The sequence below is a fragment of the Pongo pygmaeus genome, chromosome 3 (assembly GCF_028885625.2).
Source record: "Pongo pygmaeus isolate AG05252 chromosome 3, NHGRI_mPonPyg2-v2.0_pri, whole genome shotgun sequence".
Lineage (NCBI taxonomy): Eukaryota > Metazoa > Chordata > Mammalia > Primates > Hominidae > Pongo > Pongo pygmaeus.
The window spans coordinates 25,992,083-26,016,356 of NC_072376.2; the positions used below are offsets into that span (position 1 = coordinate 25,992,083).

Below are 24,274 nucleotides of genomic sequence, written 5' to 3' on the forward strand. Positions count from 1 at the left end.
AATTCCCAAGCAAGACATGATATATTTATAGACAATTCCTTTCTAATTATTATGGGGATGTTCTTGAAAAATCTCATACTAGCAGAATTTCAAATTGAAAAACAGACCTTTGGGAAAAATAGGCTTCAGAGAATCTGTAGCCCCACAAAAGCCCTTATTAATATTTATATTTGCTAAAAGAAAGTACCATAGTAATCATTTGCGTGTTCTGAATTAGTAATTCAGAAAAGTTAGTTTCCATTTATCATCCTTTTATTATTAGGAAGAGTTCAGTATTTCCTTCTGTAGCTTATGAGATGTTTGAAAACCCATTTTCGCTTGTAGTATATAGTATGTACACAAAAGAGCATATTAGTGGCTCAGTATCCAGTCCATGGAAAAGCTAGATGTCTTGTTTTTGTTACTTGGAATTGTTGATTCACGCGTCTTAGGGGTCCACACAGTCTCAGATATGTTGATTGATTTGGATGAATCAAATGGAAAAGGTTTGGGGTAAACTTATTTAAGAAGTCTTTAATTTCTCCACTACTATGGATGAAACCACTTCAGTAACAGGGTATTGGTAAAATTAGAATTCTTCCTGTAGAGCATTTATATTAAGACATGAGGATGTTAGACGGTCTCTCCTGGCTCTGTTCCCACCACTTAGGTAGGTCTTTGGATCATAGCACTTCCCACTTTTGAGTCACAGGAATACACTTTTAAAGCCAAGTGGACTTTACCTAGGTTTCCTTTAACTCAGGGTTGCATTTTAAAAGTCTTAAAACTCGCTCTGCCTTGCTTTACTCTTATCAATCTCTAGATCCCTTCTTTTTTCCAGTTACTCTAACATAAAAATTCTCACAATAGTGGAAATGAGAAACCATAAATAAATTTGTGGGTATTAGAATTTTCACAAAGTGGAATTATCATCTAGAGGATTTACTAAATTTATATATAATAGTTGTTTTTGTAACTCATAACCAAATGCCTTTATTTAATGTACTTGCTGAAAATTGACAGTTTTTTGGCCAAAGCAATATAGTCAGTGTCTTCATTGGTTTAGTGGCTTTTGGCAGAAAACTATAGTATGTGTTTAATTATTGGATTATACTTTACAGTTCAAGTTTTTTCTGTCTCTTATTGTCTTTTTTTTCTGTTTTAGACCATTTGAGTTTATTTTCATGTGGAGATGGTAAATAGAATGTCATCTTTTTATAGGTGATAGAAAATATTTTTACAATATCTGTTACATATGTACTTTCCAATAGTTATTTCAAGCTATATTTTTTTGTATTAACCTTTTGCTTTGACTTGCTTGATTTAAGGTAACTATAACTTAACCAATTTTAAGAGGGCTTTCTGACCTCTTTGGATCTTGGTTGTCTTTTGTTAATTTTGGAAAATCTTAGCTATTATCTTTTCAGATAATTATTTTTTCCTTTGCTTTCTCTATTCTCCCTTTGGGACACCAATTAAGTATATGTTAGACTGTTTGATAATGGTGTTCCCTTATGGTTTCTTTATTTTAAAAAACACCCCTCCCCTTTTTTTTCTGTTTCAGTTTGGATGACTTCTGTTGACCTAAGTTCATGAAGAATCCTGTCAAAGGGATTCACCATCTTTGATAAATTCTTATTTTTAATTTTAGCATTGCCATTTGACTCTCTTATAGTTTTCGTATCCCTGCTAAAATTTCCTGTCTGTTCTTATGTTGTCCAGATCCTTTAACATATTAATCTTTTCCTTTGCCTCTTTTAACATATTTATGAATCATAGTTATTTTAGCATCTCTGATTAGTTCCAACATCTGGGTAATCTCTGTTTGATTCTGTTGTTTGCTTTATCTCTTGACGATGGGTTGTTTTTTTTTTTCCTTCTTTAAATGTGTCTCATACTTTTTGAATGATAGAAGAACCTGTGTCTAGAAATGAGTATACCTCCTCTGTCACACTTAGTATGGTAGGTTGAGTTAGTTTTGTCACTGCTTGGGCTGGGTATGGCTCTGGTGTACTGTCATCACCTTCAGTGCACCACAGACCTAAATTTCTCTGGCGGCGAGTTGCTGTTATTTTGTGCTTTGGATGGACTGAGTGGTGTTCCTGCTTGCTATGGTTTGAATATTTGTCCTCTCCAAAACTCCTGTGGAAATTTAATTGCCCTTGTAACAGTCCTGAGAAATGGGACCTTTAAGAGGTCCTTAGGCCATGAGGGCTCTGCCCTCATAGGTGGGATTAATGTTGTTATAAAATATAGGGCAAGCATGGCTCCCTTTTGTATCTTTCTCTTTGCCCATCTGCCATGTAGTGACACAGCAAGAAGGCTGTCACTAGATGCTGGTGTCTTCATCTTGGACTTCCCACCCTCCAGAACAGTGAGGAAATATAAATGGATTGCTGTTCCTTATAAATTACACTGTCTCAGATATTCTGTTATGGCTGCACAAAGGGACTAAGACACTGCTCTGTTGGCATCTATCAGCAACATCCTGTTATATAGTGGATTCTTTTTTATATGTGCTAGGTTTGTGATGGGGGTGGAGAAGTTCTTGATTTTCCTGGTCTACCGACCTCAGTCTTAGGTAGGGCCCGTAAGCCTGAGTCTTGAGAGTAGAACCTTTTTGATCGTCCCTTCTCCCCCTATCTTTTCCCTCTCATGGCAGCCAAATTTTGCCTTGTGACTGAGGTAGTACTTGGGACAGAGAGTTTTCTGTCCTTCCCCTAGCAGTAGTATACTTCTGATTAGTTTTGGTATGGGATCATGGGTCAGGAGGGTCTCTGTGTCCTTGAAGCATAGTAGGCTTTTACTTCTATCTCTCCTGTAGGAGCAGTGGATCTTTGCCTGGGCCTTGCGGGTGGGAGAGGTAATTACCTGCTTCTCCTAGTCTGTAATTGTCTCTCAGACTCTGACTAATCCTGATTTTTGGCATATCTCTTTTTCCTTTCCTTCCAGGTTTTGTGTTCTGTTCTCTTATTTAGCCACTCACTTGTATTCCACATCTGTATTAGTTCATTTTCACACTGCTATGAAGATACTACCTGAGACTGGGTAATTTATAAACAAAAGGGGTTTAATTGACTCACACTTCCACCTGGCTTGGGAGGTCTCAGGAAACTTACAATCATGGCAGAAGGCGAAAGGGAAGCAAGGCACATCTTACATGGTGGCAGGAGAGAGAGAGCAAGAGCAAGGAAGTGCCACGCTTAAAACTGTCGGCTCTTATGAGAACTCCCTCACTATCGTGAGAACAGCATGGGGGAAACTACCCCTGTGGGCCAGTCACCTCCCATCAGGATCCTCCCTCCACACATGAGAATTACAACTGGAGGTCAGATTTGGGTGGGGACACAGAGCCAAACCTTATCACCATCTAACTTTTGACTTTATTTTAATATTTTCTTGCTGCTTTGTCTCCCCTGTTGTGTGCTCTTTTTGTATTGCATTCAGATTGACTCATCAGCCTGTAAGTAGGCCAGTAAACTTTTCAATTACTTTTGTGACTCAGAAACTTACCTATAATTCTAGTTAATCTACTTGACTATGTAGTTACTTAATTATGTAATCGACATGACAGCATAGATCTTTCATTTTTGTATAATTTGTACCAAAAATCTCTAATGAGGATTTCATGGTTTCACTTAGTTGATTTCACAATCTAACGGTTGTGAAACTGTTAATCTTTTTTTCACCTGCCTGTGGTGAAGAGTGCATAGTTTTGTAGAAGGATTATGGGATTGAGTCAGGTGACCTGGGATATTATACCATTTCTTTTATCTGCTTGTCTGTTCAACTACAAAACATTTATTGAATACCTTTTTTATTCTGAGTGGTGAGATATTATTACTATGAATTCTGATAGCTTTACACAGTCATTGTGTTAAGTGTTTTTCATAGGTTCACATTTAGTTCTCCCAACAACTCTATGAGAGAAGTAGGTATTATTTGTAGTAATTATTTGAGGAAACCAAAGGACTGTATAAGTATCATGCCCGTTATCTCATAGATAGTAAAGAGAAGCAAGCCTTCCACAAACATTAGTAATATTCCATCTCATGGATACTTCATAATATATGTAACTATTCCTTGTTATTAGAAACACACTTTAAGTTTTAGCTTTGTAAGTAATGATTCAGCCAGAGTCCTAAGAGGTATACTTGATTGTTCTGGGCCCTCATCGCCCACATTCTGACCTCCTGCCAGTAAATACTATAGGTTCTAGCCACCACATGTCTTGAGTTTCTCTGCTTTTTTCTATTTTCATTGCCATCACTCTGGTCTAGGCTACCATTCCCTCTTACTGGGATTCCTGCAGTACCTTCCTAACTTCTTGTTATCATTCTTTGCCTTCTGCAGTCTAATCTCAGAAGTACACATAAGATAATTTTCTCCCCCCCCCTTTAGAGGCTTATGTAATTATGATAGAATAGAAACCTTTTATGCTGGCCTGCAAATTGCTGCATGATCTGGCCCCTGTCAACCTGTGTAGCTTCATCTGTTTTTACCATTTCCATCTACCCAGCTTCCTTTCTGCTGCTGGAGTATGTGAAACTCTTTCTCTGTTTCTGGGCCCTGGCACTTGAGGTTTCCCACATCTTGATTGTTCCTTCTCATCTTTTTGCATGTCTGGATGCAGTATATTTTTGGTTTTATATTTTTCTCAGGCCTTTTTTTGGTGACTTCCTATAGGAGCAGGCTCTGTCTTTGCTGTCCCTGATAAACATATACAGTATTTTGTTAATTTCCTTTATAATACTTATAACCAGAAATTACATTTTAATATGCTTATTAACTTGTTATCTATACTATCCACAGAAATATAAGCTGTAAAAGGATTGGGCCCTTGTACTCATGTAGTATCTAGATAGTACACAGTGTCTCATAGGTACTCCATAAAACTTTTTGGATGAATGCCTTGGTTCATACCTTTTGTGCATAAACCTTCATATATATATATATATATATATATATATATATATATATATATATAAAATTTTCTTTTTCCTGAGGATAGGCAGCCAAATTAGAATTAAGCTAGAGGAAATATTTAATGCATTTTTAAACCAGATACGGTAACTTAAATGTTTTAGAAGTGATTTTTTTCAAAGATCTTAGAATTCTTAAAATCGGTACTTTGTTATTTTTATTTTATTCTTTTCTTATATACATAGGTTCTCTTATTTTGAACTTGGAAAATATATACAAGTGTAGACAAGAGAATAAAACCAATTTTACTCTTCAGAAAGAACCATTTTGGTATTGTTCTTTTTTATATGTATATGTAGTAGTAGTATTTTATGTAGTTGTGCTATGTTCTGAATGTGTGTGTCTCCTCAAAATTTATATGTTGAAACCTAACCCTCAAGGTGATGGTGGTACTAAGAGGTATAGCGTTTGGGAAGTGATTAGGTCATAAGGACAAAACCCTTATGAATGGGATTAGTGCCCTTATAAAAGAGGCCAGACGGGGCTGGGTGCGGTGGCTCATGCCGGTAATCCCAGTTCTTTGGGAGGCCGAGGCAGGCGGATCATCTGAGGTCAGGAGTTTGAGACCAGCCTGGCCAATATGGTGACACCCCGTCTTTACTAAAAATACAAAAATTAGCCCGGTGTGGTGGTGCATGTCTGTAGTCCCAGCTACTGAGGCTGAGGCAGAATAATGGCTTGAACTCTGGAGGCAGAGGTTGCGGTGAGCCAAGATTGCACCGCTGCACTCTAGCCTGGGCGACACAGTGAGACTTCATCTCAAAAAAAAAAAAAAAGCCACTTTTGCCCTTCCCTTCTGTCATGTAAGGATATAGCAACAAGGTGCCACCTGTAAAGCAAGACAGCCCTTACCAGACACTGAATCTGCTGGTGCCTTTATCTTGGACTTCCCACCCTTTAGAACTGTAAGCAAAAAAATTTCTGTTATTTCTAAATTACCCAGTATAAAGTATTTTGTTATGGCAGCCTGAGTGGACTAAGACAAGTTGCAATCCTTTTAGATGGAATTTTGCATCTTTTAAAAATCCAACGTATCCTGAGCTTTTTCTTAACTATTGAATGGAAGATATAAATTATTTCCTCATTGTTGGGTAGATTCTCATTGTTGGATAGTTTTCAGTTTTTCTTTAAAAAATATTGTTGTAGACATTTATTTGCCTAAATCTTTTCTCCACTTTGGATTTTAAGGGCAGCTTCCTAGAAGCATACTATTAAGTTAAAAGATATGAATATTTTAAGGTTTAAAAAATATCTGTTTGTATGTATTTACTGACAGATTGCTTTCTGGAAGGATTGTGTTTTTGAGTGCCCAATAGTGTTTTTATTGAAAAAGAATCTTTGGTATTTTCAGTGAAATGTCATGTTTTTATTTCTTTGATTATTTAGAGTATGATTGGTTTCCCTTTTCTGTGTTGTTAAATACACTGTCCCTTGTAATTGGGGGTTGAGATTGCTCTGGCAAAAGATGTATTAAACTAATGTGAAGATGAAGACTGATTCTTTTCTGACATTCTCTTATGGTGATTCTTGTAAAAATGTGATATCATGAAAAGGGTTGAGCTTTCTATTAATAATAAGTTAATTGTGGTTTCATTTTTTTCAGTTTTGTAAAGTTTCAGTTGTTGCTAATTTTTTTTTCCCCCAATTGTAATTCTACGCTTGATCTTAGCCAAAAGGCCAAGAAGTAATGCCCCCTTGTAATTCTGGTTTCATCTAGAAACCTAGTTTCTTAAATTTCTTTCTTTTTTTTTTTTTGAGACAGGGTCTGGCTCTGTCACCCAGGCTGGAGTGCAGTGGTGCCATTGTAGCTCACTGCAACCTCCACCTCCCAGGCTCAAGTGATCCTCCTGCCTCAGTCTCTCTAGTAGCTGGGGGTGAATTCAGGCATGTGCCACCATACCCAGCTAATTTTTGTATTTTTTGTAGGGACAGGATCTCCCTATATTGCCCAGGTTGGTCTTGAACTCCCAGGCTCAAGCAGTCCTTCTGCCTTGACCTCCCAAAGTGCTGGTATTACATGAGCCACTGTACCTGGCCCATTAGTCTCTTTTTATGGCTTGAACTATTATATGTAAATCCAGGTGCTATCTGTATGTCTTTTCTTTTTTTATTGAGATGGAGTCTTGCTCTGTCACCCAGGCTGGAGTGCGGTGGCGCGATCTCGGCTCACTGCAACCTCCGCTGCCTGGGTTCAAGTGATTCTCATGCCTCAGCCTCCTGAGTAGCTGGGACCGCAGGCATGCACCACCATACGTGGCTAATTTTTTTTTTTTTTTTTTTTTTGTATTTTTAGTAGAGCCGGGGTTTCACCATATTGGCCAGGCTGGTCTCGAACTCTTGACCTCTGGTGATCCGCCCACCTTGGCCTCCCAAAGTGCTGGGATTACAGGCGTGAGCCACTGTACCCGGCCTTGTGTGTCTTTTCTACCATGGGGACTGATGATCAGAGAAGCCTGTCCTGAAGCATGAGAAAGAGGGGAGGGTTGGGAGGGAAACAGTATGTGAAATAAAGGAATAAACTAGGCTTTATAAATAAACTTGCATGTAAATGGTATATTATTTGCTAACTCAGGATCTTTTTGCCTCAATTTCTCCTTGGGTTAAAAATAAAGAGATAATCACTATCTTTCAAGGTCATGATAAGGATTAAATTGAAAACATACGTATGCACATATATACCTGTTTTATATTGTATATAATTTGGTGTTCAGTGAATTAGGTATTTTTTTCCTTGGAAAATAGAGGGATTGGCACAATGTCTTGGAATTACTGTATTATAGAAACACAGGAATGATGTATATTAGTATATGCTAGGACATTGCCTGAGGTGCCGAAAGTGTATAATAAGTTACATTATGGTGGGCAAAGCAGTTTAACAGATCCATTCTTTGTAACACAGCTGCAGTAAAAATAGAATTGTATAATTAAAATAAGATATGAAAAGACTCTTTGAAGGTTAATTTAAAAATGAAAATTTACTGCTGTGTTTATTAATCTCTTTGAAGGAGACTTAATGCTGTATCAAATGTTCCTTTTGTAATTGACAGAAACAAAGCACCATGTACAGTGTTAGAGTGTGTAGCTGTGCTGAGTGAGCCACGTAAATCTGCAAGGTTATGTATTTTGGTATGATGGTGATAGCTTATTTTCATATTATATAGCCATGAAATTGATCCTCAGCATTTATCTTAGTCTTTGAAAAGTTACTGTGAACAGGAGTATTATCAGATTGTTACCTGATTAATACGTCACAAATGGATGAGCCTCTCAGCAAACCAAGGAAGTTATCTCAAATGGGACTGAAATAATGGGATTAGATACCTGAGTTCCTTATATTTCTCTGGAAAAGAAGGTGCTCACTCTAGAATTCACCCAAATGCAAGTTGGGCTTGAGAGTTACAGGCGATCATCTTTATAACGAACCAGTTCCTGCAAACAGCCCTGAGCCCCTTCGATGTGGGAGACTGTGTGCCTGGTTAGGAAGGTGAAAAAAATGAAATAAAATGTGTTCTCCAGTAAAAGAGACTTAGGCCATTTTAGTCAGGGTGAACAACATACCCACTTACTAGGGTTGTTGTGAGCAATAAAGATCAGTATAGGAAAATGTTTAGTACAGTGTTTGCCACATAATAACTCTTAGAAAACATTAGCTGTTACTGTATTTTAAAATCCTACAGTTTCCTTCTATGATGACGCTCTGCTCAAAATTGTTATTTAATTCTTAAACCTGTTTGTAATAAAGGTTTAGAAAAAAACCAGAATAGGGCTGGAGTGTGACTTATTGCTTCTGCTGCAACTACTTTAGGAAATTTAAATATAAAGAGAACTAACAGGAAATTGTCTCGTTGTATAGGCAGGGTAATGTACAAGCTCTTTTAAGAAGGGGCTCTTTGCATTTCAGTGTTCATCTGTCAGTTGGCTGCAGTAGAAACACCCTGTTTATTTAGCACCATTGGGGGATTAAGTATCCCACATGAGTGAACAGCCATTTATTGAGTACTTACATATATCAGGCAACTGTTCTGAATGCTTTAAATGAAATAACTCATTTAGTCCTCACAAGCTTATGGGGTAGATCCCTATCTTACAGGTGATGTAACAGAGACCCAGAGAGGTTAAACACGAGTTCACGGAACAGGCAAGTGGGTGAGACAGAATTCTCACAACAAGATTCACATCCTTAACCAGTACTCTTGCCTCTTGAGTAATTGAACCTTGACTCCTTTGAATTATAAAACTTGCTTTATTTCAAACATTTTGGAGGCAAATTATTTCTAAAACGTGTTACTTATTTCTCTAGAATGTAGTGGGTACAGTTAACGGGTACAATATTAGGGTTAGTACACATGCAGAAACACAGATATTCTTAAGGATTGTTGATTTGTGTTCCGCTGTTCATGTTCAACCTTATTTTTCATGGTTTTGAATTGCTGTAATACCTAGTTTTCCAAAAGCTTTTTACTTAAATACAGTATAACAGTAGAGAAAAGGGCTCAAATCATCAGTATACAGCTCATTTCAACCATTTTTAACAAAGTGAATACTCACATGTTATTAGCACCCAGATCAAGAAACATAATGTTGCCTTTACCCAGAAGTCCTTCATGTCCTCTTGAAATCTCTATGTGCCTTTGCCTAAGGTTAACCACTGTCCTTACTTTAATACCATAGATTTGCTTCCCTGTTTTTGAATGTGAATAAATGGAGTCATCAGCATATGATTATATCAGCTTATTTACTGGACAGCCATCATTTTATTTTTTGGTATCTGCTAAGACTGGAAAATAGGGGTATCAAGGCTTGAATTGTAAATCTTGATGGTATGAAGGATCCTCTTTTGAATAAAGCATGTAGGATTTTAATGTGTGATATTTGTGACATAGTTTTCATTTCTGAGTATTTTTTCAGGTTTATGTTTTGCCTGGGTGAATTCAGAATGTAACTTTCAGACATACAAATTGTTTACCTTGGTTACCAGGCTATGTAGTTTATAAGAGCAGTAAAACTGAAAATATAGCATTCAGTGCTAGTTGCATTATGAGAATGAAGCCAAATTTAGCACCTCAGGTTTTATATATATATATATATAGAGAGAGAGAGAGAGAGAGAGTATATGTATATATCTGTTCATGTAAATATGCAATGTTGATTTATCCTAATTATTGAGACATTCCATTATGCCTTATTGAAAATTACATATAAACCTTATTTTAAATCTGATTTTTAGACACTTGATTTTTAAGAAGCTGATCACCATGGGCCAATTCCTCTTATTTGACAAACAAGGAAGTTGTGGCTATGTGAGCTCATAATTTGAGGTTCATTGGAACAGAGGAGAACTGTGATGGGCAGAACATTTACTTTCCTTTCATATTCTCTGTAAAACCAAATCAGTGAGAAGGACGCAAGGAGAACTAGGACAGTATATGAACTTTTTCCTTCTTAAAGCTTTTTCTGTTTAGGAGCATATTCGTATAACTGAGAAGATTGTTTGAAATTTTAGCTTAAGGCTAATATATTATTTCAATATATACTCATTGAACACTTGCAGATATTGTTATAGGTATTGAAGCAATGAAGAAAACAATGAGCTTAATTTCACTGAGGATAAGACAGTTAACAAGTAGACAAATATTTATCAGGAGATGATAAATGCAGTGAAGGAAAATAAAAATAGGTGAGAAGGTAGAGAATGTTAGGGAAAGTATATGTGTGTTTGCTATTATTTAAGGTGGTGAGGGAAATCTTCATAGTTGACATTTGAGAAGAGGGAAGGGAGGGACAGAGTGATGAGATACCCTTCAGGTGGCGAGAATGGCATGTGCATGGGCCCTGATGGATAGCATTGTTGGATTTTTGGAGAAACTTCCAGGAGACCACATGGCTGGTGTAGAGTAAGCAATGGAGAGAGTAATAGAATAGATCAGAGAGGTTGTCTAGGCTAGAATGTACAGAGTCTTGTAGACATCATCTACAAGATGTGAGGACATTGTCATTGTATGTCATTTACTCTGAGATGGGGAGCTACAGCAGGGTTTTTGAGAAGAGGTGTGACATGATTTGATTTATGTTTGGAAATGATCACTTCAGCTTTTTCACTGAAATGACACTCTAGAAGGTCTAGTCTTAGAGCAGGGAGACCAATTAGTAGGCTTTTGTCCGGGGAGAGAAAGTGCTAGAGCTCCCTTGTTAGCTATGGAGGTGGTAATAGGTGGTATAGGTGGAGCTATATGTGGATAGTAAATACAGTGAAAGCCTTTCTGTTCTCTTGTCCTGAAAATCAAGTTCATTGTCATATGAACTTTACTGTGAAGTACAGACATAAAAGCTTATGCCTTTATAGGATATAATTTAAAGAGCTAGGAAATTGGAACAACCCGTAGTGTTCAAATGCTGAATGTTACAAGATACAATAAGTATCAAACCAAATAGTTTAACTTTTTTTTTTTTTTTTTTTGCCTCTTGCCTTGTCCCTGATCCCTTTAAAACTTAGAATGTATTTGAGCTTTTTTTCTTTGCTGTTTTGGTTGATATTGCTTTCATTTTCTACTTGGGTTAAGATGTATCTTGCTAATAATCTAAGATCACACCTTACTGTTACAGAATTACAGACTTTGATTGAACTCAAAGAAGTGGACAAAGCCTAATGTTCAAACTGTCTGCTAATTACAGGAACTTCTCAGGTGTATCCCTTATAGATTGTCATTCATTAGCTCCTCAGGTACTTTGGGTGGTTGGGAACTTATTGCTCCTGAACAACTTTTCCATTAGTAGGCAGTTCTGGTTTGTGAGAAGTTCTTTGTTACATTAAACTAAAATCTTTCAGTACTTTCTTTGGGTTCTAGATGTATCCTTTGAAGCAAAGAGTGGCTATTTTTTCTCTTAATGTTTTAAAAGACCCTGTATTAGGGTTCTATACAGAAATAGAACCAGAAGAATGAATGTATATGTTCATTATTAAAAATTAATAATAGAATTTATATAGTGCATATCTGTAATTATATTACCAATTATTTAGTTGCACTTAAAATACTCAAAGATGTAACTTAAAATAATTAATTGTTTTATACATGTATCTGCATATCTACATAGATAGAGATAGGTAAAACATAGAGATTTATTTCAAGGAATTGGCTGAGGTGATTGAAAAGATCCAAATCCAAATCCAAAATCCATAGGACAGGCTGGCAGATTGGAAACTCTTGGGCAGGCGATGATGCTGCAGTCGTGGGGCAGAATATTTCTTTCTCAGAAAAGGCTTTCCTGCTGATTGGATCAGGCCCACCCACATTTCCAAGAATAATTTCCTTTGCTTAAAGTCAACTGATTGTAGATGTTAACTGTGTTTACAAAATACCATCACCGTAGTACCCAGGTTAGTGTTTGATTGAATAACTGGATACTATAGTTTAGACAAATTGACACATAAAACTGTCATAGTCCATCCTTGTCAACTTGGCGCCCATACACATCTTCTTAAATGATACTTAATCTCCAAATGAACCCAATAACAAAGTCATACTTCTGCCTAACATAATATGAATATCCTTCAGACAACTGAAAACATGCCAACCCTTTCCCCAGAAGAGGATGCGGAGTCCCTGGGTAATGTTTATTCTTCCTAATAAGCTATAACTTAAATATCATGAGGTAAAGTTAGCTATTATTAATATATCTTATGTCAGATGATAAAGGGATTAAAGAGCAAGAAAACAAAGATATTTGCTAAATATTTGAATACATTCGTTACAAAATAAGGAAGACATAACAATTACAGTTTTCTGTGGCTGGTCACATGGTTGTAGCTGGTTTTTATTTATGATTACCTTCTTCCACTATCCATTCCATTTTTCCCTTTCCCTTAGCAAGCACCTTAGCTCTTTGTGGTTCTTTGCCTGTTGGGGTGATCCAAAACTTCATTCCTGAAGGGTCTGGGCATACCCAATTTAAGTAGTCCTTAAATTGGGTTATTGTAGTTTTCCATTTACTTTAATCACAGAGCATGGTAGTAATTACAAGATCTCTTGTATTCCGAACTTAGTCTCTTAATCACAGAGCATGGAAGTAATTACAAGATCTCTCGTATTCTGGACTTAGTCTTTCGTACCTTCATTGTATAGTAGCAGTTGAATTTCTTCTTAGTAACCAGTACAGTACAGTAACCCTGGGTCAGTACAGTAACCCTGGGTCTTCTTTGCCTGTTCATTCTGAGGCATGAGGATTTCAAAGTGGCCAGGTGGTAGTCTTAATGTCAGTTTAGTGGAATCATTCTGTCTCCCAGTGGAAACAGTCCTCTTTTTGGAAATAAGACCTCTAGACCAGCAGAGGATAAGGTTAAAGAATAGGCAACAAAAATTTTGCTAGTGAAACAATAGGGATAGTAGTGAGTGGCACCACACTTATTTCTCTCTCTTGATTCTGGGATCCATGAATCCTGGCCATGGGATAAATAGTACCATACATTGGATGCTGATTTAGAGCATACGTAGCCTCATGGAAAACATTGCACAAGTTTTTGTCATCTTGCTTGACAACATAACTGAGTCTTCAAAAATGCATTCCACCATTCTATTAAGCCAGCTGCTTCAGGATGATGAGGAACATGGTAAGACCAGTGAATTTTATGAGTATGAGTCCATTGCTACACTTCATGTGCTGTAAAGTGTGTTCCTTGATCAGAAGCAATGCTGTGTGAAACACCTAGATGGTGGATAAGGCATTCTGTGGGTTTGGCAGAATGCTTGCATGCAGGGAAGAGAAATCCATATCTAGAGTATCTGTTGTAATAAGAACAAAACAGTGCCCCATTCATGATGGCAGTGGTCCAATATAATCAGCCTTTCATGAGATAGTTGGCTGATCACTCTGGGGAATGGTGCCATATCAGGGACTCATTATTGGTTTCTGTAACTGGCAGATTGGGCCTCATTAGCACCTGTAGCCAGGTCTGCCTTGGTACATAGAAGTTCATGTTGCTGAGCCACCTTCCTCCTTCCTATGGCCTCTTTGTTCATGACAGAAGTGGCTAGGGAAAGAAGCTGGCTGGGATCTGCAGAATGAGTTATTCTATCTGCTTGGTTATTAAAATCCTGCTCTGCTGAGGTCACCTTTTGGTCAGCATTCACATGGGACACAGATTCCTTCACATTTTTTGCCCAAAGAGGTCTATCTACATTATTTCTCCAGATACTCTTGTTGCCATTTTCCCAATTATGTCCTTCCAGTTCTGTGACCATCTAGCTAAACAGTAGGCCACAGCCTATGAATTGGTGTACATGGTGGCACCTCTGGCCACTTCTTCTTCCAAGCAAAATGAGAGCCAAGTGTGCCGCCCAGAGTTGTGTCTGCAGGAGAGTTTTCCTTCATTACGATCCTTAAGGACTGTCCCAGAAAGGCAGTTAGTGCCACAGCCATCTGCTTTGTGATGGTTTGTGCATATTGTCCACAGTCATCTGTAAACTAGGCCCACTTTTTTTTCTTCGGTCAACTGATAGTAGGAAACTTCCCCTGAGGTCATAGGTGTGGGCTGGGAGAGAGAAGGGAATGTGGCAGGAATGGGGATTGTGGGCATTTGTACAACTTCTTCATATAACTTACTTGAACCTTCAGGGCCTGCTTGATCTTGATCTATCATATTCCATTTTCATTCAGTGATGGAGTACTGCCATGCATGCCCCATTTTATGAATCGTGGGGCCAGATAGCACCCAGTTCATAATGGGCAGCTCAGGTCTCATGGCAACTCCTTGGCACATTGTTCAGCATTTAGTCTCTAATAAGGCCCTGTAGCAAGCCAAAAATCTGTTTCTCAAAAGGAGAGTACTTTTCCAGAGAGGATGGCAGAGCTTTGCTCTAAGATCCTAAGGGTCTTCACTCTGATTAACCTATATGAGCCTGTCAGTAGAGGCTTCACACAGAAGCTCTATCTGCCTCTGAAACTTGAAGCACTATTGGATCTACTGGATCATATGTCCCAAGTGGCACAGCAGCTTACAATGGCAGCCTAGTCTGTTACAAAGCCTTTTCTTGTTCTGGGCCACATTCAGAACTAATAGCTTTATAGTTCAGTTTGTGTGATGGATAATTTTTTGTGTGTGTCAACTTGGCTGGTCTGTGGTGTCCAGTTGTTTGGTCAAACACTAGTCTAGATGTTGCATAAAAGTAATTTGTAGATATGATTAGTATCTGTAAGTAGTTGATGCTGAGAGATTGCCCTTGATGATATGAGTGGGCCTTATCCAATCAGTTGAAGGCCTTAAGAGCAGAAACTGAGGTTTCCTGAAAAAGAAGTATTTCTGCCTCAAGACTGTAACCTAGACATTTTGCCTGAGTTTCTAGCTTGCTAGCTTGCTGTTGTGACAGAATTTGGACTCAAGTAAACATCAACTCTTGCCTGCACTACAGATTTCAGACTTGTCAGCCTGTATAATCTTGTGATCTAGTTCCTTAAAATAAATCTCTATATTTATACACATATATGTGTGTTTGTGCATGTATATATACATATAAAGATATGTGTATACATACACAGACACACACACACACACACACACACACCCTATTGGTTATTGGTTCTGTTTTTCTAGAAAATCCTGACTGATACACTCAGTAAATGGGCTAGAGTAGCACACCCAAACAAGGAATATGTTGCCTTCCAAATACAAAGAGGCCTACTAGACATTCTGTCTTTCTTGATATTAGGAGGGACTAGCTAAAACCACTTTTACTTCACATTAGAAGGGATATGTCAACATGTACCACATCACTAGACCCTTAGAAATTTCACCGAGGTGGAAGGCTCCTTGTCTGTTCAGGTGATATGGGTTGGCTCTGTGTCTCCACCCAAGTCTCATCTTGTGGCTCCCATAATTCCTATGTGTTGTGGGAGGGACCCAGTGGGAGATGATTGAATCTTGGGGGTGGGTCTTTCCTGTGCTGTTCTCATGGTAGTGAATGGGTCTTGTGAGATCTGATGGTTTTAAAATGGGAATTTCTCTGCACAAGCTCGCTCTGTCTGCCGCTATCTGTGTAAGATGTGACTTGCTCCTCCTTACCTTCTGCCATAATTGTGAGGCCTCCCCAGCCATGCAGAACTGTAAGTCCAATAAACCTCTTTCTTTTGTAAATTGCCCAGTCTTGGGTATATCTTTATCAGCAGTGTGAAAATGAACTAATACATCAGGCTTTAAGAAATTACCAAAGACTGGGTGGCTTCAACCACAAACATTTATTTCTCACAGCTCTGGAGGCTGAGAAATCCAAGATCAAGGTGCTGGCAGATCCAGTGTCTGGTGAGGGCACTCTTCTGTTTTGCGGCCATCTTTTTGTATCTTCATGTGGTGGACATCAGAGAGAGCTAGTGAGCTCCTGTTTCATAAGAGCACTAATCCTATTCAGGATGGCGCCACCCTCATGACTGACAGACCTCCCAAAGGTCTCACTTCTTATTATTACTTAGGGAGTTAGGATTTTAACATATGAATTTTTTTTTGTGGGGGGACGCATATATTCGGTCCATGACACCCCTGGATTTTTGTCTTACTAATTTCTTACCTTCTGACATGCAGATGTTTTACCAATAAGCTTAGAGTAATTGCAGTTTCTTGCTCACTAGGTCCAATTAGCATAAGGTCATGAATATAATGGGTTGTTGTGGTGTCTTGTGGAAGGGAAGGTTGATCAATGTCTCTGGATTAAATTATGACGTAGGGCTGGAAAGTTGATATAACCCTGAGGTAAGACTGAAAGTGTATTGTCTTTCAATCTTGCTAGCTAAAAACAAACTACTTCTGGCAGTTTTTATTAACACACGTTGAGGAAAAAAAGCATTTTTCAGATCCGTATTTGCAAACCAGTTACCAGGGTATGTGTTAGTTTGCTCAAGCAGTGAAACCACATCTGGTACAGCAATTAGAATTGGAGTTACCTAGTTAAGTTTATAATAATGCACTGTCATTCTCCAAAATTCATCTGTTTTCTGCATGAGGTAAACAGGTAAGTTGAATGGGGATGTGTTAGAGTCACTACCCCTGCATCCTTCAGGTCCTTGATAGTGGCACTAATGTATGCAGTTTTAGAGTGAAACATATTTGGAGTGACATATAAAATACACAGAAGAACATTAAATGTTTATGTAGTCTAATGAATAATAAAGGGAACCATTAAACCACCTTCAGGTCACGAAATGGAACTTCATCAACACCCCTAGAAGTTCCCCCTCCCCATAGTCCCTCTTCTTAATCACAACCTCTCCTACTGCCAGAGTTGTTATTATTTCTGTCGTGATACTTTCCTTTCTTTTTACTTTTTACAATTTGTGTATGTTTACCTAGATAATATTATTTAGTTTTGTCTTTTTTGAACTGTATATTAATAAAATCATTGTATGTGCTTTTTACCTGTCTTGCTTTTGCTCAAAAAAGTGTGAGATTTGTCCATTTTGTTCTGTGTAGCTGCGTTCATTCATTTTTATTGCTGTATTCCAATTTTGAATACACTGTAGTTTATCCACTTTTCTTATGAAGATTTTGTTTCAAGTTTTGACCTTTTATGAACAGTACTTATGCGAATATTTCTTTATTGCACATTTTTTGAGTGAGTTTCTCAAGGGTGTGTAACCAAGGAGGTTGCTGGGTTAGGTGATATCAGCTTTACTTAGTAATGCCAAATTATTTGCCAAAGGGGATGTATCAGTTTACTTTCCCAGTGTCACGAACATTGGTATTAAACATTCATTTTTTTTTTTGAAGTTGAGCATCATTTCATATTACTAGTTATCTAGATTTCCTCTTTTGGAGATTGTCTATTTAAGTCTTCTGTTCATTTTTTTATTGAGTTGGTGTGTTTTTTCTTACAGATAATTCTTTTTTGAGACAGAGTCTTGTTCTGTCGCCCAGGCTAGAGTGCAGTGGCGTGATCTCAGCTCACTGCAACCTCTGCCTCCCGGGTTCAAGCGATTCTCCTTCCTCAGCTTCCCGAGTAGCTGGGATTACAGGTGCCCACTACCGCGCCCAGCTAATTTTTATATTTTCAGTAGAAATGGGGTTTCACCGTCTTGGCCAGGCTGGGCTCAAACTCCTGACCTTGTGATCCACCCGCCTCGGCCTCCCAAAGTGCTGGGATTACAGGCGTGAGCCACTGCGCCTGGCCTAATTCTTTATATTTCTGTTATATTTGATCACAATTGCAATATCTCTTCCGAATTTTTTCTTGTCTTTTTGTATACTTATGTGTGTGTGTATATATATATATATAGTGTATTAATAAACAGAAGTTCTTAATGAGAGTACTGCCAAATTAACTTTATAGTTAAAGCTTTTTAGTTAAAGCTTTTTGTGTCTTACTGAAGTAATCCTTTTCTATTCTGTCTTTTATTGTCTTTAGTTTAACTTAGTTTGTATTTCAAATTCAGGTTTTTATTCACTGAGAATTGATTTTGTGTTTTTTGAGAATCAGGTCTGATTTCCATCTTTTTCCTTCCATGTGGATGTTCAGCCAATTCCAGCACCATTTTTTTTTTTTAACAAGTTTGAATTTTCCCCACCAATCTGTGGTGCTAGTTGTGTCGTATAGCAAGTGTCTGTATGTGTGTGAGTCTGTTCTGGGCTCTTTATTTTTTCACTGATCTATTTTTCTGTTGCTTTGACAATACTCACAGTGTTTTTAAGTCACTGTCATCTTATATGTCTTAATATTTGGTATAGCAAGTTTTATTTGTTCAAGACTGGGCTATTCTTTGCCCTTTGCATATTCATACAAACTTTGCAATTAGCTTGTGAAGCTGCATGGAAAAAAACCTATTGGAACTGCACTGGTTCTATTAAATTGGTTTGGAGGCAGTTGACATACTTATAACATTCAGTCGTCCAGTCTAAAAATTTGATAATTATTTCTGGCCGGGTGCGGTGGCTTACACCTGTAATGCCAGCACTTTGGAAGGCCAAGGTGGGTGGATCACCTGAGGCCAGGAATTTGAGACTAGCCTGGCCAACATGGTGAAACTCTGTCTCTACTAAAAATACAAAAATTAGCTGGGCATGATGGTGCACGCCTGAAATCTCAGCTATCCAGGAGGCTGAGTTAGGAGAATTGCTTGAACCTGGGAGGCAGAGGGTGCAGTGAGCTGAGATTGCGCCACTGCACTCCAGCCTAGGCGACAGAGTGCTCTGTCTCCAAAATAAATTAATAAATACATAAATAAGTATTTGATAATTATTTCTATTTAAGTCTGTTTTAATGGCTCTCATAAAGTTTTATAGTTTTTCCCTAGAGGTCTTGCAGCTTGTTGTATTTATTCCTAGGTACTGTATTTATTCTTAGGTACGTTATCTTTTGATTCAAAACATAAATGTTTTTATTTTCAAAATGGTTTTGCCAGTTCCCAATGTTTACGATAACAAATACTATCATGGATCCATACGTTTTGAGTTTTTTTTGCATGTTAGGAAACGTGAACTTGCAAATATTTTTCTCCTTTTCCTAACATTTTTTAGTATGGCTAGAGAAAGGCAAGATTTTGACCTTAAGTTGCGATGAGAAATGCAAAAAACTTTTTTTTATGTTGTTGAATTTGGCCATAACCCAGTTTCATCAGTTTTAAGTCTCCATCTTGCTCTGTCATTTATGGGAGCAAACTAGAGTTGCAGTCCCAAACCATGGAACTTCTTTGTGTAGTTTGTTCTCATGAAACATTCAGCCAGAACAGGAGGGCCTGAGTTTCAGACAAATTTTAAATTAGTTTGGAAAAGTAAGTGGATCTATTTTTGGCTTATCTACTACCTCAAAGTCATTCTCTTTGTAAGGGTGTTTGAAGAAGAGTAATAATCAAACTCATTGTGTTAGTTTTCTACTGCTGCATAATGAATTACCATACACTCAGCATCTCAAAACATCATATGCTTGTTATTTAAGAGTTTCTGTTGGTGGTAAGTCTGGGCATGGTTTACCTCGATTCTCAAGATTCTCACAACGCTGAAATCGAGGTGTTGGTTGGGCCGTGTCCTCTTCTGGAGCATGGAGTCCTCTTCCAGTCTCATTCAGATTGTTGAGATAATTCAGTTCCTTGTTGTAGTACTGAGGTCTTCAATTGCTTGATTTGACCACTTGTTGCTCCTAGGAATAGCCTGTTGTTGCCTGATACATGACTCTCTCCACAACATGGTAGTTTGCTCCTTCCAGGCCAGCAGGTGAATCTCTTTCACACTTTTCATCTCTTTGACTGCTTTTAAGAGCTCATTAGATAAGGTCATGCCCATCTGGGATAAATTTCCTTTTGAAGTGAAATCAATTGATTAGGGCTCTGAATTACATTTGTAAAATCCTTTCTGCCATGTAATGTAACATAATCACAGTAGTGATAATCCCATCATATTCACAAGTCCTAAATTATACAGGGTGTATCAACAGGGGACAGGAATCTTGGGAACAATTTAGAATTCTGTCTTCCACACTCTCATCCATACATGAAAATTTTGTATCTTCATATGAGATGATGCCTTGACTCTTCTTGCCTGAATTGTTTTTTTAAAAAACGCTTTTATTTTGAACTAACTGTATTCTCACAAGCAGTTTTATGTATACATTGTAATATTGAATTTTCCAACTTTAAAATTGGAAGTTTTCCCCAGATGTGACATCTTACAGAAATATAGTGCATTATCAAAACCGGGGAAAACTGATAGTAGCATAATACAATTAAGTAAACTATAGACTTCAACTTCACCAGTTTTTGCATGCATTGGTATGTCTTTGTGTATAATTCTTTGTATAGATTCATATAACCATCACATTTCAAGACACAGGACTGCTCTGTCATCACAAAGGAATTCCCTCATGCTTCCCCTTTATAGTCAAACCCTATTCCTAAATCCTGTTTTCTACTTTTATACTTTTGCCATATCGAGAATGTTAATAGAATCCTAGATTATGAAATGTTCTGATGGTGGCCCTTTTCATTCAGCATAATACTCTTAAGATCCATTCAAATTGTTGAGAGTATCAATTGTTTGTTCCTTTTTATTGATGAGTAAATATTACATTGTATGGAGGTACCTCAGTTTGTTTAACCATTCACCCATGGAAGGCCATTTGAGTTTTCACTATGGGCCTATTTACAAATAAAATGCTTATAAACATTCATGTCCAGGAGTGATGTTTAACTTTTTAAGAAACTACCAGACTGATCTCCAGAGTGGCAGTACCATTTTACATTCCCAACAGCAAAGTATGAGAGAAAGAGTTTCTCTGCATCCTCACCAGCATTTGGTACTTTCTGTATGTTTTACTTTAGTTGTAATAGGCCTATGGTGCTATCTCATTGTGGTCATAATTTGAATTTCCCTAATGGCTAGCAGTGTTAAACATCTTTTCATATGTTTATCTGTCATCTCTGTATCCTCTTTTTCATGTCTTTTCGCTGCTTTTCTAATTGGAATTTGACTGGATTTTGCTATGGACATTTTCAGGTAAATACAAAAGTTGACACAGTAGTATAATGAATTTCTATTATCAAGCTTCAAGAGTTATGACATTTTTGCTCTTTTGTTTCTTTTGAGTGTTTCAAAGCAAATCAGATATATAAATATCATGACATTTCACTTGTAAATACCTCACTATGTGTTGCTGTCTTTATTAGGACATTTGAAAACTGTAACCACCAGGATAGCATCATATTTAATTTAAAAATAATTCCTTAATATCATCTAATACTTAGTCCATATTTACATTTTCTCTCTCAAATATGTATTTTATTTATTTTTTGAGACAGGTTCTTGCTCTGTCACTTAGGCTGGAGTGCAGAGGTGTGAACATGGCTCACTGTAGCCTTGACCTTCTGGGGTCAAGCGATCTTTCTGCCTCAGCCTCCCAAATAGCTGGGACCACAGGTGCACCACCATGCCTGACTAATTTTTATAGAAATTTTTGTAGAGATGAGGTTTGCCTGTGTTGCCCAAGCTGGTCTTGAATTCTTGGGCTAAAGCTGTCTGCCCACCTTGGCTTCCCAAAGTGCTGGGATTATAGACATTAGTCACTGTGCTTGGTCCCAAACATGTATTTTAAAAAATGGTTGATGGAAATGAGAATTCACATAAGATTGATTGCATTTAGTTATGTTCACTTTTCAGACAGCACTTCTTTTTTCCTCAGGCAATTGATTTGTCTTCCGGACTAATTTGGATTTGGCTGATTCCTTCCTTATTGTGTCATTTAAGTTGTTCTATCTCATTTCCTCTAAACTGATAGTAAGATTTAGCAGCTTGGTTAGATTTGGTCTTCAGTTTTTAGACAAGAATACCTTGTAGAAGTACTGTGTACTTCCTGTTACATTACATCAAGAGTCACATCATGTTTGGTTTTCCCACTTTTTGAATTACTAAGTTTGATCAGTGAGTTCAGGTATTGTCAACTCCATTCCTCCATTTAAAAAATTTTCATTAATCCTTCATGTAGTGGCTGTGGTTTTCCATTAGTCTTTCATCTAATCATCACTATTGATGATTCTTGCCTAGATCCAATATATTGGTGTTGCAAAATAGTGATTTTCTGATTTCTTCTGCATTAGCTGGACTGTCAAGAACTTTGATCAGTATTTTGGTTTTCATGAAATACAGTTGATAAAAGGCAGGAGAAATGCTCATTTTTTTTCACCCTTATGTATCAATTTTTAGATTAATGAGTTGATATCCTAGCAATCTACAGAAGACACCAATGGGATATTTTTCCTTTCATTTCTTTTTGTATCATTTTGAATTTGTGAATTTTTAAAAAGGCATTTGATGCATTTTGATGACATTAAAAAATTCATTTTCTGTCTACAGGCATTTAGAAATACAGTTAATTTTTGCACATTTAAAAAAATGTAGCAACCTTTCTAAATTCTTGTTAATTTTATTTGTAGATTATTCCTCTGCAAATGACAGTTTTTTTTTTATCCCAAGTCTTTATACCTTGGATTTCTTTTTTTTCCTTACTGTAGTAGAATAGAACCTTAGTAAATGTTTGAATAGAAATGAAGATAATACAACCCTTCTCTTGTTCCTCACTAATGACTGTGGTTTGCTATAGATTATTTATCAAGATTAAGGTATTCCCTTATATTTCTATACATTTTATCAAACATTAATGTTTAATTTTATGGGCTACTGTTTTACGTCTATTCCCATGATTACATGAGTTTTCTACCTTTAACCTGTTAATGTGAATTATGTTAAATTATTTTCTAATGTTAAACCAATCTTCCGTCCCAGGAATGAGCTCAACTGTCATGATGTATTATTATCCTTTTTGTGGTTAAATTTAATTTACAAATATTTTTAGAGCTTTACATTTATGTTCATAAGTGAGGCTGGCTTTATAATTTTCATGTCTAGTACTGTTCTGTTGGTTTTGGTATAAGTGTTTCACTACCTTTTTAAGTAACTTTCTTCTTTCTAATCTCTGGAAGAGTTTGTCTGAGAGTGGAATTCTTCTTTCCTTGATTTTTGCTAGAACTCCCTAATGAAACAATCAAGGTTTAGAAGTTTCTTTGTGGGAGAAATTCCTAGGTCGTTTAGTTTTTAGTTCTTTGAAGAATATAGGGCAAAAGCATCTTTCTTTGATGACAGAGCTGATAATTATAAGTGAAAAATTCAGTCACTGATGAATACTTTTTCCTGAGTAGTTTGAATTGATTTGTTTTGTGTCTATTTTTTGAGGTACATGCTACATACATTTTGTCTGTAAACAACTATTTAGCATATTGAATAAAATTATGTTTTAAAAATAGACTTTGTACTATATATTACTGTAATACAATTGTTTAGATTTGTGTTTTAAGCTTTTCACACCTGTAAAATTTCTGAATAATGAATTTTTAAGGAATCTTTGAAGGGCTTTTGAGCTAGGTTCTACTTCTGGCTCTGCCAATTACTGTCTTAAGTATGTCTCTTATTTTCTGGGCCTCACATTTTGCATTTGTAAAACAAGTATCTATTTCATATAGTTTTCATGAGGATAAACTGAGAAGTCCTTTATTAACCATAAACGGAAAGTTTTGAAATTAGGGAATGTAGGCAAAATGTTAAAAGAGAGGGAGTAGAAGGAGCCTTTGAAATCTGTGTGAGTCCCTCCAGTTTATAGGAAATAGAAGCCACAGAAGCTAGAGAAACGCCCAGGGTTATCTCTAAGTAGCTAGTGTACAGAACTGACCTTGCAACCCAGTCTTCCTGCTTTCCAAAGCAGTGGGCTTTTTCAGTTTTGTCTTTCTTCAAATGAAATACTAGGTAATTGAGAGAAGCTTTGACTTTTCCAGGTACATAGTTGAGTGTATTATCCCC

The 24,274-nt window shown here is 37.1% G+C and overlaps 1 protein-coding gene across 5 annotated transcripts in view; it reads left to right on the plus strand.

Moving 5' to 3' along the window:
• Positions 1-24,274, plus strand: part of STIM2 (stromal interaction molecule 2) — a 163,806-nt gene that overhangs the window by 17,993 nt on the left and 121,539 nt on the right. The window contains exon 1 of one of the 5 annotated variants that reach the window (XM_063663591.1): positions 2,740-2,842. The exons of the other annotated variants lie outside the window; for them this stretch is intronic. The gene's annotated coding sequence lies outside the window, so the exon portion shown is untranslated. Of the gene's footprint in view, positions 1-2,739; positions 2,843-24,274 lie in introns of those variants that run through there. 5 annotated transcript variants of the gene reach the window in all.